Source organism: Oryzias latipes, chromosome 4 (assembly GCF_053564925.1).
Source record: "Oryzias latipes strain Hd-rR chromosome 4, Olatipes_Hd-rR_3.1".
NCBI lineage: Eukaryota > Metazoa > Chordata > Actinopteri > Beloniformes > Adrianichthyidae > Oryzias > Oryzias latipes.
The window spans coordinates 13438152-13452862 of NC_136240.1; the positions used below are offsets into that span (position 1 = coordinate 13438152).

The 14711-nt window shown below is 37.6% G+C and overlaps 1 protein-coding gene across 1 annotated transcript in view; it reads left to right on the top strand.

Annotated features, from left to right (window-relative positions):
• The window catches only part of ptprsa (protein tyrosine phosphatase receptor type Sa), a 245780-nt gene that overhangs the window by 42832 nt on the left and 188237 nt on the right, over positions 1–14711 (top strand). The window contains 1 exon segment of the mRNA XM_078946535.1: positions 8184–8283. The gene's annotated coding sequence lies outside the window, so the exon portion shown is untranslated.

The following is a 14711-nucleotide window of genomic DNA, read 5'->3' on the forward strand; positions in this document are numbered from 1 at the left end:
GAACAAGCCAACGCAAAAATGACATCTTAAAATAAATCTGAGCTGCTCACAAGCACAGAAATTAGTATTCTTGTCTGTCAGGGATTTTTTCTTTTACATGGAAGCTTTGGTTTCTGTAAATGTAACGATGTGCTACTTAATTTGCCTTCAAGGTCAAATTATCAAGCACAGACGACAGACATCTCTTAGTTAAATACAGTCATCTTCTTCCAACTGGTGGCTTATCAAAAGGTTTTGCAGCAATTGCATGAAGACATTACTGCGATATGTCAGCTATCAGAATGATATATGGGCCGTTATCGCAAAACAGCTAACTCGTTGTTTTTGTAAGCCTCAGACCTCACTTGTCGCAAACACACAAGCTGTGCACACCCTGCTGTGTCCGAGATTAAAATCAGACACTCGCGCAATAATTTGAGTAGCAGCAATAAACATGTGGCCAGGGAAATGATTTATGATAATTAATCCACTTCGTCCACTCTCACCCTCCACCAATTCACCAGACACACATAATACACTCTCATCACTTCCCTTCTCCCCCACCATTCAGGCTTGGGAACACATCTGTGACCACCTCGGCGCCTTTCCAACCCAATATCACCAGTGTTCCTTTCGAAGGACATTGGAGGATTTAGTTTGTCTGTCTGTCTGTCTGTCTGTCTGTCTGTCTGTCTGTCTCTCATCTCTCTCTTAAAGCCAGAGCCTTTCACAACCCAACAGATGCACTGCTTTATCATGTCCATCATTTCAGGAACTGATAATATTCAACTCTACCATAACATTATTTATGGAGACATTAATATTAATATTGACCCATACTCTGTCAGGCGAGCTTATTAACTGAGCACTGAAGTGATGAGCTGCGTTAGGATGACAACTGGCCTAAATGAAAATCAGTCTTTGAGTGTGTATGACAAATAGAAAGTAACCCACTAAACTAATCCCAGACTTATATAACATTAAAACCAACCAGAAGTTGAAAAAGGAATTTTTAATTTAAATATAACCATTAAAAAATAATAATAAACCTTGTTAAAGAGGAGATTCAAAAGATACAGAATTTTAATGCTCCTTTTCCTTTCAAAATTCGAGCTCTTATGATTATTTGTTTCATTTTTTCATTTAAAAAATGAACACAGTTACTCTTTTTCTGCACACTATTTTACTTCCGGTTTGAAGCTGGTTGGAAAACCAAAGTACCTGTGAGTGCGCTAGTTCACCAGGTCAAATCTGGGTGGCTTTTTTAACAGGCAAGTCAGGTTGTCTGTGTAAAATGACCAAACTTACTAATTGTTGTTATGACCAGAGGGGTTAATGCAATAAGACATGTAAATTATCATATATATATATATATATATATATATATATATATTTTTTTTTTTTTTTTTTTCTTTTTTTAATTATTATTAATCTCTTCCTTTTAGTTTTGACAGAAAGGGGGAAGCTATAGAATGGTTTATTGAGCATGTTCCAATAACTGCCAAGGTTGGTTGTCCTTGTTCATTTATTGATTTATCTTTTGAAAGACAAGACAAGGTATGCTGGAGTCATTTCCAGCCAAGGTAGTAACAACCAAGGAGCTTAGAAACTGACTTCAAATCAAAAAGCAAAATGGTCATGTCACCCCATACTTGGTCTAATTTTCATACTGTGTGCAGTCAATGGTATTGCCGGTTGATGATGGTACAAAATCTGGTCTTGCATTGCCATGCTAAACATTTCATGTAGGCCTCCTGGATACTCCCTGGTCTGCTGGGTAAACAACCAATGAGCTAACCTTGAATGTTTGGTTCTGCAATGCAGAACTGTGTCTGAAATATATAGAGACCCTTAAAAGCTGCTACAACTGAATCCCTTTGACTTGTATCTGTAAAAGACACTTTTTCATTCATGTTGGTGACTGGAGATAAGACTTGTTCAAAATATGTCAATGATTTTACAAAACAATTTCTAAAAACTGGAGATTGTGAGCATATTGTCTCCCCAGGGTCAGACAAAAAATATTATTAAATGAAAAGGTTATGTTGAAAACATCACTTTTTTCCTATTCTTTGTTATTATTTCAGATAGAGCCACACACCACACATATTTAAACCATATTTTTCTGTGACAGCATTTGTGAAACACTCATCCGTGATGGAATGACCTTCAAAACTTGCTTACTTTAAATCTTTGAGGTTTGTGCACACTTCTGCTTCAGCCAAACTTCAATCACAAATTTCCTTATTTTTGATTACTCTCCTATACTGAACCAAATTTGAGCTTTTACAAGGTCATTTTTTACATGCTAGGGTTATTGCACATTATGGGGGAAATTACAGCCAATGGGAACAAGGTTGTTTTTCCTTGACATGGGTCTTTTCTTCAAACTACGTTATCCTCAGGAGAAAAGCTTAGCGTGAGTCATGTATAAAGTATGGATGCTTTACAGAAAAAGTTAGAAGAGAAAAAATGTACTTTTTACCACGAAAACGCATCTGACAAGTGACACATTCTTTGGCAATGACAACTGTTTGATGGCTTGGCAATGAAAATGTATGGAGGCATGATGAGAGTGAGTTCAGGGAAATGCAAATGATGACGGTTTGGGCTCTCAGCGAACTGTAAGTGTGTGGGAAATGAAACCTGTGAAAGTAAAAAATATGTCCCTAACTCTGGTTTACAAATAGCTTTGCTGAGGTGTTTATTCATGCCTCCACATAACTGATAAGATTCTGTTTTCAGCCTTTAAGAAACTGAAATCCTGTCTGTCCTCATATCATACAGCATATGCTGTTTGCCCAACGCATCCTCTTTGCTTATACATTTTGTTTTAAAGTTTAAAGTTTTAAAGTTTACCCTTTTTTACTATTCTTTTTCACTTTTGCTCATACTATTTTGGAGATTAAAAAAAAGTGATTTCTCTCAGCAACTGGTGTTTTTCTCTCTGAGGCAGTGACCATACACAAGAACAAACAAAAAAAAATCAAATTAGATGTAGCAACTGCTGTCTCTGCAGTCGAATATTATGTGTCTCTATGTTGGCTGGAGTAGATAAAAATGCCTTTCAGTTATTATTATTACCAAAAAATGTGACATTCTTTAGAGGTTAGGAAGAAGTCCAGCTTGTGCCTGTCGCTTTTAAAAGGTTTTCAATAGTAACAGAGCAACAGTAATATCTGGAGGGTCCATTTTCCTGCTCTTGTCACTTTGTCAATACACACAACCAATGGACACGCAGAGAAAATGCATTTGGAAAGCTCACTTTAGCAAGACACAGCTACATATTGTAACCACAAAAAAATTCCCCTTCCATGGCACTTAGAGAAGATGTCATGTCGGTGAAACATTCTGGACACCATTTTTTCACCGTAGGTACAGTAATATCCTATCAAAACACTGGAAGCTATATAAAGAAACTGATTAAGCAAACTGCAATATGCACAAACACACCCTATAGCCTCATTTGTAAAATGTTCCATGGGGCATGAGCGGAGCTAGGGGGGCAGCTGCCCTACCACCAAAAAGATTTGACCCCCCCCCCCCATTTTTGAGTCAATGTTAGTGTCATTATTGATAAAAACTGAGAAATAATCAAGACAAGCTTCGTTAACCAACTCCTTGTTGGAAATGAATATTGAGATTTGTATTAAAAAAAAACATTTTACAGAATATTTGGACATTTAAAAAAATTTTGTTCCTGTTGTTGTGAAGGTTCAGTATGTGGATTTATTTGATCTCTTGTGGTTGAATTCCATAGAACTCCATGTCTTTCAACAATTTCTACTTTTTTAATTTTTTGCTACTGTTTTACACAAGTAATCGCACCTCAGCTAAAAGAACTGCGGTTTTAATATTAATACCAATCATAAAATAGTTTGTAATGCGTATTGACCTTTTCATTTGTAATGGCCTTTCACTCTGGTCTCATTTGCCACCATTCTAAAATCTTCCACCCCCTTCCTGCCCTCCACATAAATTGTTCTTGCTCTGAAAGTGTATAGAGGTAAGAAAATCAAGATGGCTTGTTTTTGTATGTGCCTTTAGTGCTACACTGCAAAAGCAGCCACCCTAGAAGTAAGTCATGAATTCTTTAAAACTAAAAAAATATTTAGATAAGCAAAAGAAATCTGCCAGTCAGATAAGAAAAATAGGTTAACCAAGAATTCTTATTTAAAACAAAGTTTTGTCATGAAGACGTGTTTTTTTAAACTGAGATTGTTTTGCTATTGAGAAACTTTCCTGATGTTTCTTGCGAAACAAAATACAACCATTTTACTTGAAACAAGGGTCTTTCTACTTTCTTAAGAACCAGTTTTGGCAGTGTACTTTGCTCTGTCTTGCTCTAACATGAGAAGTAATCTCTCAGAAAAGGTAAGGCTGTAAGATTTGTTATCACGTCAGATCACCAGAAGTACAATTCAGGATCCAATTTGAAACCGTCTCCTCTAAATAACACATCTTTAGAAGATAATACCCTTCTCTTTAGAGTAAATCAAGTTGAAAAAGGGATTTTAAATTTGGAGTCAGATTCTTCTGGCATATAATTTATTTCCTTCTTCATTTATCTTGACACCTTTCTTTTCCTGCATTTCATTTTCTTATCATATTTCTCAGCTTGACATTTCCTCTAAAGCCCACTCCCTCCTCCTACAGCCTCATTGTTTCTTCTCCCCCACAAAGTATCCCTTCATCTTCGCTTTTTCTCTGTGTTGATCTCCTTCCTCCTGTCTTCTCATCTGTCCCCCTGTGTTCGTCAGTCACTTCTTCACTGTTTTCTTGCATTTTCCGGTTAAGCTTTTTTCCACTCTTGCTCCCTTTCTCTGTCCTTTTGACTTACCTGTTCTTCTTCATCACTGCCTGCCTTACTAAAAATAAATTACCACTCCTTCTACCTCGCATTTATGCATGTATATTTTCTTCCATTTAACACATCCCACCCCACAGATGATCGCAGTTTAACAATTCTTTTCCCTTACCTCCCTCCCTGCCTCCTCCATGCTTTGCTTTCACCACCATACTCCTTATTCTGTGGTGAAAAATGATTCTCAATCTGGAGAATGCTATTGAGTGAGGATGTAGGTGGAGGGCAGTAAAGCAAAGACAAGGAAACACTAAATGCAACCATGGTAACGTTTTTTTTATTTTTATTTTAAGGAGAAAAGACCTTTTCTTTTACTGTTATTCAGAGTTTTGTCCTTTATTACCTTCTTGTGTGTTTTTGTCCTCAAGTTTTCTCCAAACATCATAGCTGCTGAATGAAGCCAATGTAAAAACCTATCTGGAAAAGCAACTACATAGGCCGGTTTTGAATCATGCATGTTTTTTATTTCCCAGTTTGCATGCACCATGAGGCTCAGCCATCTGCCCCAGCACGGTGACTAAACTCAATGCCAACATGTTGCAGGGTCATGAGAAAACAAACCAGAGCTGCTTTCCACATGAGCGGACAAAGAATAACTTGAGCCATATTTAGTAGTCTAGGAAAAAGAGAAATACCTGGCTGAATTTGGCTTAATATGCTTTCACCTTCATGTTGTTGTGAGGATGCTGAGGTGGATTTCCACAATGTGAGTTTCGGATTTTGTTTAGCTCTTGTTATTTGGCTAACCCCGCATTCCGGCTTACTGATGGCGGATTGCCCAGCTAAGGGAGTGTCTTATGCGATGGAGGAAGCGGCAGTGCAACAGCATGTGTGCAGTGAATAAACGCTGTACATTTAACAAATTCCCCATGCTCGTCTTGGCAGCAGGCGTGTGGGAGTATTGTCCTCAATCTCTCCCTGATATGTACGTATGCTTACTCGAGTAAAAAGTTATACCAGCATCCTGTTTTTATTTTTTAAATTGTCATGTAATAAAAACTTTAATAGCCCCTGCGTGGACTCTAAGGTGTTTATAAAATTGACACAAATACCAAGTACAAACTGCCTCCTGCTCTGCACTATAGCAAAAGACTGCACTGGAGCCAGCTGACACTGATTAGCCTTTGGGAACCTGTCTGACCCAAGTTACCTCACAGGTAAAATAGATTATTTAGACGTCAAAATAATAATGTCTATGGAGGTGCATACACTTCATGAGCCAGCAAGTTGAATAGAAAACAAGAATTGAGGAAAGAGTGACGTAAGGCAAAAACGTTTCTATTTCCCTGCAACATTTGTGTTTTGTGAAGAGTAAGAATTGAACAGTTTCAGAATAAAAGTAATTTTGACAATAATTTCCAAAAAGTTAACATTTTTATTACTGGACAACATTGCAGCAGCTTATGGTTAAGTTCATTTAACATACATTTACTTAGCAAATGCCATGTCTTGATGCTGCAACAATTGGCACATATGTAAAAGTCAATTAAATCTGAATCACCAACTAATTTACAATATGGTTATACATTTGCAGTCATCAGTGGGTTTAATTATAGAGAATACTTTTGGGGGTTTGGAGTGTTGGTCACAAAGTCAGACATGTGATGACATGCTTTAAGAAAAAAACACTTTGATTTATCTCTGTTTCTGATATTTTATTTACCAAATCATGAATTATACAATAAACAGCGGCTTAGCCTTTAATATTCATGGCAGATTTCATACCATGTGAGAGGAACTGTACTTTGACTTAGTATGAGTTATGTTTTCTCAATGGCATTCCATGCATTGCAATTCTGCATAGGTATGCAGAACTTATATAAGCACTCTATTGGAGGCAGACCTCTGCCTATTTCCTTCAGTTTATTTATATAGCGTCATTTCATAAAAAACATGAACCTAATGCACTATGCTGAAAAAGCAAACTGAAACTAATGAAGTTCAATAGAATTAAAATATCTGTTTTATTTTATTTGACTTTATTAGAAATGTAAACATGACTTTATACTCTTTCCCATCTGCCTTTGTGGAGGGTGAAAGGATAAAAACACAAAGACGGACATTAAAAGTAACATAAAGACAGAGTTAAAAGCAGAAAAGGATCTTAATTATCACATCAGTGACATGTGCGCTATGCAGCAGTCCTCTTGCTCTCTTGTTTGTGAATCTTGATTTCCTTCCAGCCCACTCTCCTTCCAGCCCTCTTGATTTCCTTCCAGCCCACTTTGATTTAAACAGACTGTGCCATGATTGCTTTGTTAGGATCATCCTCATTATAATTAGTGTGGAAATGGCCATTAAAACCATGTTGCCAACAAACAAGTGTTTATATGTGAGCTGTAAAAATAGATATCTAAATGAAGCCTGATGTGTTTCAGATGACATATGAACGAAGATAAAAGACATGCAGATGCCCAATAAATCACTTGATTTCGAGATGACCTTTTTTCACCTTTTTTCTTACTACTACACAAGAAAACATATTTTTAGACGTCTGCTAGTGAAAATATTATGGTGTAGCCTAAAATATAACGTTGCTTATGTATCCTTTAAATAAAGAGATGAATGCTTTCAGGCAGTGGGCATCCTTAAGTTTGTACTTTGCTAGTTTGACCCCAAACATTCACAATTAGGACGTTTCCCTCCCCGGGCAAAACCCTGAGCTCCTGAGGTCGACAGTAAGCACCTCAGATGCTGTGCAAAGATCGATTTCCAGGGCAGTGGAGAGAATGGAAGATGGCAGAGATGAGAAGTTGCAAGGAATTATAGAAAGCTTTTTTGTGAAGCTGTGCCCCAGAAACACATGAAGATGTTTGATTGATGAAGTTATGTTGTCTTGACAACATGTATTTTCTGTATTGATCTCTCAGACTTCATGTCAACAAACAGACAATGTTGAGGACTCTTGTAGATGCATTGTTGTATGACGAAAACACACAAATCACACAGCCTGTGGGGGAATAAAACATACGCACACATGAATTCGGATTGAGCTCATTAGAGATGTGAAGGAAAAAATGATCAAAAACAGAGAAAGAGAAGAAGCAAACGAGGGCTGGGTCGGAATGGATTTCCCATAGATTTATATTTCAGAGCTCTCAGGCAATTGGCAGCCAAGCATCCTCCTCACCCGAGAATCGCCGTCTTGCGACCACAAAGGGCAAAGAGGGGAGAGAGAAAGGGAAAGAAAGGGGGAGAAATTCTTCACAGAATTTGTCAAATACCACCACCTACCAAATGAGAAGGGAGTTCATTTTAAAGTCCCTTTCATTAATCTTTCTCTTTCAATTTCCCGTTTTTTTCTCCTCTCCTCTCTGCCATTTCTCTGTCTACTTTAAAGGTGCGAGTGAGTGAGCAGCAAGAAGAAGACGAAGACGACGAAGAAGCCACTGGAGCAGCTGAAGATATGAGGCTTAAGAGGTTTTGAAAACAACTCCGTGGTAAGCGGGCCGTAACAATTCCTTTCTTAATGTATTTTTGAAGAGTCTTTTTTCTTTCCTAAAGTACTCCATAAAACAGATATCCTATTTCTGGTTGCCATTTTCTATTTTCCTAATTCTCTGGTCCTTCTAAATGTATTTTCTTCACTCTGCCGTGATGCCTCAACATTTTCTATATTTCTAATATACCGAGTCTCTTTCATTTCCTTACTGGAAACAGAGGAAATGTGATTATTTTCATTTTCAGGTCAAACAAGTACAGTTGACACTTTCCTAAAGCCCCATGCATATATACACAATGCTACAATGGAAATAATTGCTGTTTATGCGAGTGTGTCCAGGCCATTATCAGATACAGACACGATTTATCATCAACCCAAATTGCACTGTCTTCTCTGGAATAACTATATTGTGGAAAAATATTAGTCTGGGCTTACATAAATCTTTGAAATCCTTGTTGTCACTTCTGCCTCTTAATGATGACCAAAGCATTACAACGACTACACCTTTATTTGCTTTCACACATTTTGGGATTTCCTGTGCTGAGACCATCCATCCACACTGACAGGCTGAGAGGGAAAACTATCAAGCTGTCACAGCAGACGGGCACCGAGGAGCTGTTCCTGCAATGCTTTCACTCAACAAACGGCATAGGGGATTTTCAGATCTGGGAGCCATCGCGTGTCACCTGAGACATGGAATGTTCCCACTTATCTAGATTTTTTAACGCTTGCCAAAATTCCCTGTTTTATACTTGGCATACATCACGTAGAGGACAATTAGTTTGAAAAAGGTTATTGCTCAAAACAGGCATGTTTTTTCCTTAAAAAGTACGGTAGCCTTTCATTAATAATTTATCTATAATCTATCTAATTCTAAGTTTAAGATTTAGTCAATTACAAAAAATATGAATAAAGACTTTCAGATACATAATTTAAAAATACCTCCAGTATCTTAAAAGTAAGATCTGCTGTGTTTAGCATTTCTTAAAGTGAAGAGTAAATAAGGTGAATTTAGACTTTATAAGCGTTTTTGGCTATTTCTTTTAACAATTTCTGCTCTATATTATAAAAATATTTTTGCAAATATTTAGTTGCCCTCAACACAAACACACAATGACAGTAAATACAGAACTTTTAAAAAAAATGTTAATTATAGTTTTTTACACCATGTGAGTTTTTTAGTTCATCTTCAAGAATTAAATGTGGATTCTCTGCAATATTTTTTAAAATTGCAGCAATCTTTCCGTTTCCTGCACCTGAACTTATGTATGTTTTCCCAAGCTGACTAATAATCAAGAAATCTCTGCTATGCAGCAAAACTATTATGTATAAGAATATTTAAAAGTCTATGTCCGCTATCAGGAAAGGGCTTACTTCTTGCTCAAATGGTAGAGATTGAGCAAAGGATGTCTCAGTTCATGGAAGAGTTTTTATGGTTGAAATTCATCTTTGGTTGGCCTAATTAAAGTCAGTCTGTTGCATGTTTCAGGCAGTCATTAGCGCTTAGTTTCCAATAAAGCTGCAGGTCTCACACCAGTCGTAAGTGTGTAAGTTCATATGCAAATGACTAGATGAATAAATAGAGGAAAAATACAAGGTTTGGTGCCTGATCCTTCCCCTGTGCTTTATTAATGTAAAATTAGATTTTATAAGATAAGAAGCGATAAGAATTGACTCAATATATTTATCATTATTTTAAACTTAACCCCATGCTGGATTTTTAATATTCCTGGATTATTAAATGTTATCAGTACATCTTCATTTTTAGGAATGTTAATATTATTCATTAAGAAGTAATGACACAGGGTCAAATTTCCTTTCTCTATATTTTTCTTAACAGCTTTTCTTGAATTCTGACATTGAACAGAGCCCAATACTTGACTCAAATAAATACACCTTGCCCCATATTCTCATTTCTGTTCATTTCTTGACTATTAATACTGATGCCAGAGCAGCAGACATGCACAAATTTAAAGTGAATAAGAGCAAATGAGTCCCAGTGTAACTGCAATCACAGATACCCTGTCGGCATGTCCATGTAGTTCTGTAATTCTTAATATCCAAGGACAGATTGTCGCATCAGCAGCTGGATCTGGCATGTTCAGGGACAGCTGCAGCGAAACCATAGTGACCTGTTCTGTTAAACTGCAGACATGGTGTAAATGCAAGACAGAAGCCCTCCAATATAGACTTGGCAGGGTGAAACAAGCTGAACAAAGTCAGCAGAGACACTTTTAGTGTCTTACTATTTAACAAAAGTTCAGGATTACAAGGGAATATTTCAAAATTCAATCTAAAAACTTGTCAGTTAAGGAGTGACCCTTGTGCTATCCTAGGCACTTTACTATTAGGAGTTGGGTCATCTAGACCCACTAGACAGTGCGCTGAACCTTTTTTCTTCACTGATTTGTGAACCTCACTGGTGTCCATGGATTACATGAAATCTTTCCACCTTTATCCACCTTTGTCATGGTAGGGAGAACAGGACAATGTAAGGGTGGGGTCATCTAAGATAGCACAAGGGGTATAGGAAGAAGCATGTTTGATCAAAAGGAAAATCTCAGGGTTGTGCCATTTTTGTTCAGTTTTTTTGGTTAATGTAATGTTCTGTCTTGCTATGGAAATTGCTCATCATCCACAGTTATCCGCTTTTAGTTAATGATCATCCTGAGTATATTTAAGAATTTAACATTAAGTCCATCATTTAGTCTTTCCTTTTTTTCCCTATGTTTCGCTGTTTTGTCAAGTTTTTTAAACATTTAACACCAGAGGTTTAGCTCCAGTGTTACTAACTCTCCAACCGTTTGTGCAATTAATGTAATTCCAGCGGATTCTGAAGCAGGCAAAAGCTGCTTTGTATAATTATGCAACAGTTTCCGTTAGTAATGTGTTGCATATTGGTGCAAAGCTGATATAAAAAGCTGCTTTTTATTCTTGTAATATTGTTTCAGCTCTCAGACACACTTGTTTGTAGCTTAACTTAAAACCTTTATATAAATGTTTGCTCTTGTTTTATATTAAATGATTGAAACACAGAGTGAAGTCTGCAGAAAGTAATACTGTATTTAAAAAAAAGTGTGGTGTCTTCATTTCTGTGTACCATTTTTAGTCACTGTGAGCAAAATCATAAAGTTTACATTTGGAGCATATGAGTTTCAGACTGTACATCTCACAGATCTGTCACAATCAGTTAAAATGCACAATTGTTTTTTCACTGCTGTTGTGAAAGCTCATCTTTGTTGAGCTGCTTCAGGACCGTTTATATACAAATCCACTATTAAGCCCGCACAGACACAGTCACCAGTGTGCTGCCAAAAGGTCAGCAGTGTTAGATTACCAGCAGGTGCAATTTGCAACTTCTATTGTGCCTCAAAATAAGCCATCCATCTCAGGAGAAAATAACCTTCTAATTGGGCAAAATGTCATTAGCATTTGTTTGACACTTGCTTGTTATAAAATACTTCAAATCTGATTGAGCTAAAGATGACCTGAAGGGGGTGCTAATGAGGCTCCTAAAAACGGCACAGTCACCAGTGGGCATTGGCTCTATATTGTGAGGGGAAGGACATTTTATTACCGGTATTTGAAGCGTTTTCGTTGGTATATATTATGTTGGTCTGAAAAATACTTTCTCTCAGCATACCGAACTTGGGGAAAGACATTTTTGCACAAAACGGACAGCATTAACTTCTTAAACAGCTCCTTGACCGTTAGTACTCTAATTAAACAAAGCTCTGCTAATCTTTATGGCTAGCACCAAGTGGGACTGTGTTCTTTCAGAGCCCTGTTTTCTATAGCATGGCACCAGTTGTCTGACTAGTGGGATACTGTGTTCTGCAAGCAGCCACCATCCTCACCACAGTGATACATGTTCTACACATTTACTACAGTAAAGCTACTATACAAGAGAGAAGACAAAAAAAACAAAAACTAAAATAGCATTATTCAATTATATATGCTCCATGTATCTGTAATAGCATTAAAGATGTAAATTGACCTTATGTTGTGAGGCAATGAATTTGATTATTGCAACATGAGTAATTTTATGGTAATTGTGAATGCAGGAGCTTTCTGCTTCTACCGCTCTGCCACAAAGAGACACTGCATGGTGCATGTAAGTTGCACTTTTATGTATCTTGCTTTGATTTATTTATTTATTTTCTTTTGCACCTTACAGTCATTTAGTTTATTTGTGTAATGTCATTTTGACATAGCTGCCAAAAATATGCGATTATCGCACTGCAAAACAAAACAAAAATTCTATTCAGTTACATGCATTCAATTCCAATACATTTTAGGAGACGTTGGTGAATTACACAACCTGGTACAGAGTTTATTAGATCTATTAAAGCAGTCATCTCTGTGTTGCCTCTAGCCATAGTCCCTAATCCAGAGAAGTCCGAGTGAATGGTACTGTGGCTTGGGCTTGCCAGACTTACTTAGGTTCTGGTTGAGAGCACAGTGCTGTGTGGGCGAATCTATTCTATCCCGGGCTGGGCACAGCATAAACATTGCCCAGGGAACACAGGCAGGCATGCAGGCAGTCAAGCGGACAAGAGTAAAACTATAGGGATGGTTGTCTTTAATTTCCTTTCTACTGACTCCCCTCAAATGTCTTTGACTTGAGAGTAAAGGAGGGAAAATGAGAAGAGACCATGGAAATTACCTGTAGTATCTTTTTTTCTCTCTCACTGAAGTTTGTACTATTATCCACCTTCTTTCTCACACAACCTCAGATACACACTTGCACGCTTTCATGGTGAATCAGTAAATTTAGTTGACAACCACTTGCTCTCCTACTGTCTTTAAGTGATCTGCATTTTCTCCCTTTCTGTGGCGCTCTAACCTCCTGACCCTGTGTGTAAACAGAGTACCACTGCTCTCCTACCCCCCCCCCCAGCTTTCACTACCAAATAAGGAAGACTGAACTTCTGAAGCCACGCTAGTGAGTTCAGTCAGCCAGCCCACTGAGGAGGCCATTAGTGAGCCAGCAACCCAGTGAAGGAGCTGGTAGAAAAACCACCTCTGGCATCACTCATCACTCCTTTCCTCCGTGACTTTACGCTCTTCTTCACAACATAGAAATGCATGTGTATTGCTTTCACAAGCACTCAAAGAGAGGGACTTGCACATGCTACAGCATACACGGTAACCTGAATGCATTAAAGCCACTCAAATACAGTAAGCTGTACACAATAACATGCACTGAATCGAGTTGGAAGACTGAAAGTGAAATGGTCGACATAGAATACGTAAAAAATCCATCAGCATACTTAGAGAACTAAATCAATTTAAAATTACACAAAAACAAACATAAAATACAAAAAAATAATGTAAACTAATGATGTACAATTTCTTAAAAATACCTTTTTTAACAACACAGTAACAACAGGTGCACAGGGACCTGTAGGTATGTATATGCAAGATAAACATGTGACCAGCTTAGCAAATTGTCATGGTAAGTTTTATAAATTTGATAAATCTTAGGGTGTATTCAGACTGGACCCATTTGGTTCGCTTAACCCTTGTGCTATCTTAGATGACCCCACCCTTACATTGACCTGTTCTCCCTACCATGACAAAGGTGGATAAAGGTGGAAAGATTTCATGTAATCCATGGACACCAGTGAAGATCACAAATCATTGAAGAAAATTGGGTTCAGCGCACTGTCTAGTGGGTCTACTTGACCCAACTCCCAATGTTAAAGTGCCTAGGATAGCACAAGGGTTACAGCATTTCATTCAAAATCTATTTAAGGGGTTGCACATTGGTGCTTTCTTACCTTAAGCTACGTTCACACTGCCCTCAGCAATGCTTGTTCAAGTGCTGACTTTCAACGAAAAGTCTATGTAATTACAAGTTTTAGGATTCGCGTTCAAAACTCTTGCATTCATGCCACAACAGTTTTTGGGCTGTACATACAAAACACGTGGCAAGTGAACGGGCGTTGACATTCTTGAATGTGCCTCACATGGCTGGTGTGAACCCAGTATAGTGAGAAGGCCAAAACATGCTTCATAGGTTAATTGGTGACTAAATTGTCCTTTGTGTAGTTGTGTCTCTGTGTGGTCCTGGGACAAACTGTCCAGGGTGCACTACACCTTCACCCTACAGTAGGGATAGGCTACGGCATTCCTGTAACCTTGCACAGGAACAAGGAAAAAAAAATTCCTTACCATGTGTTGATTTTATTCATCATCTAAAGTGCTCAAAATGATTTATTACAACATGGCTTTTACGTGAATCAGATACATTCCATATATCTGCAGCATTCCATTTCCTCTCGTTCTTCTACCATTGTCTCAACCAAAGTTGGGTTTGTCTGAGCATTAATTTAAGTTTAAAAGTAACCAAATCATAATCTGTCCCAAGCTTTTTGTAGATCCAAATTATAGAGTTAGAAAAGCCTAGTAGTGGGTAGTCTT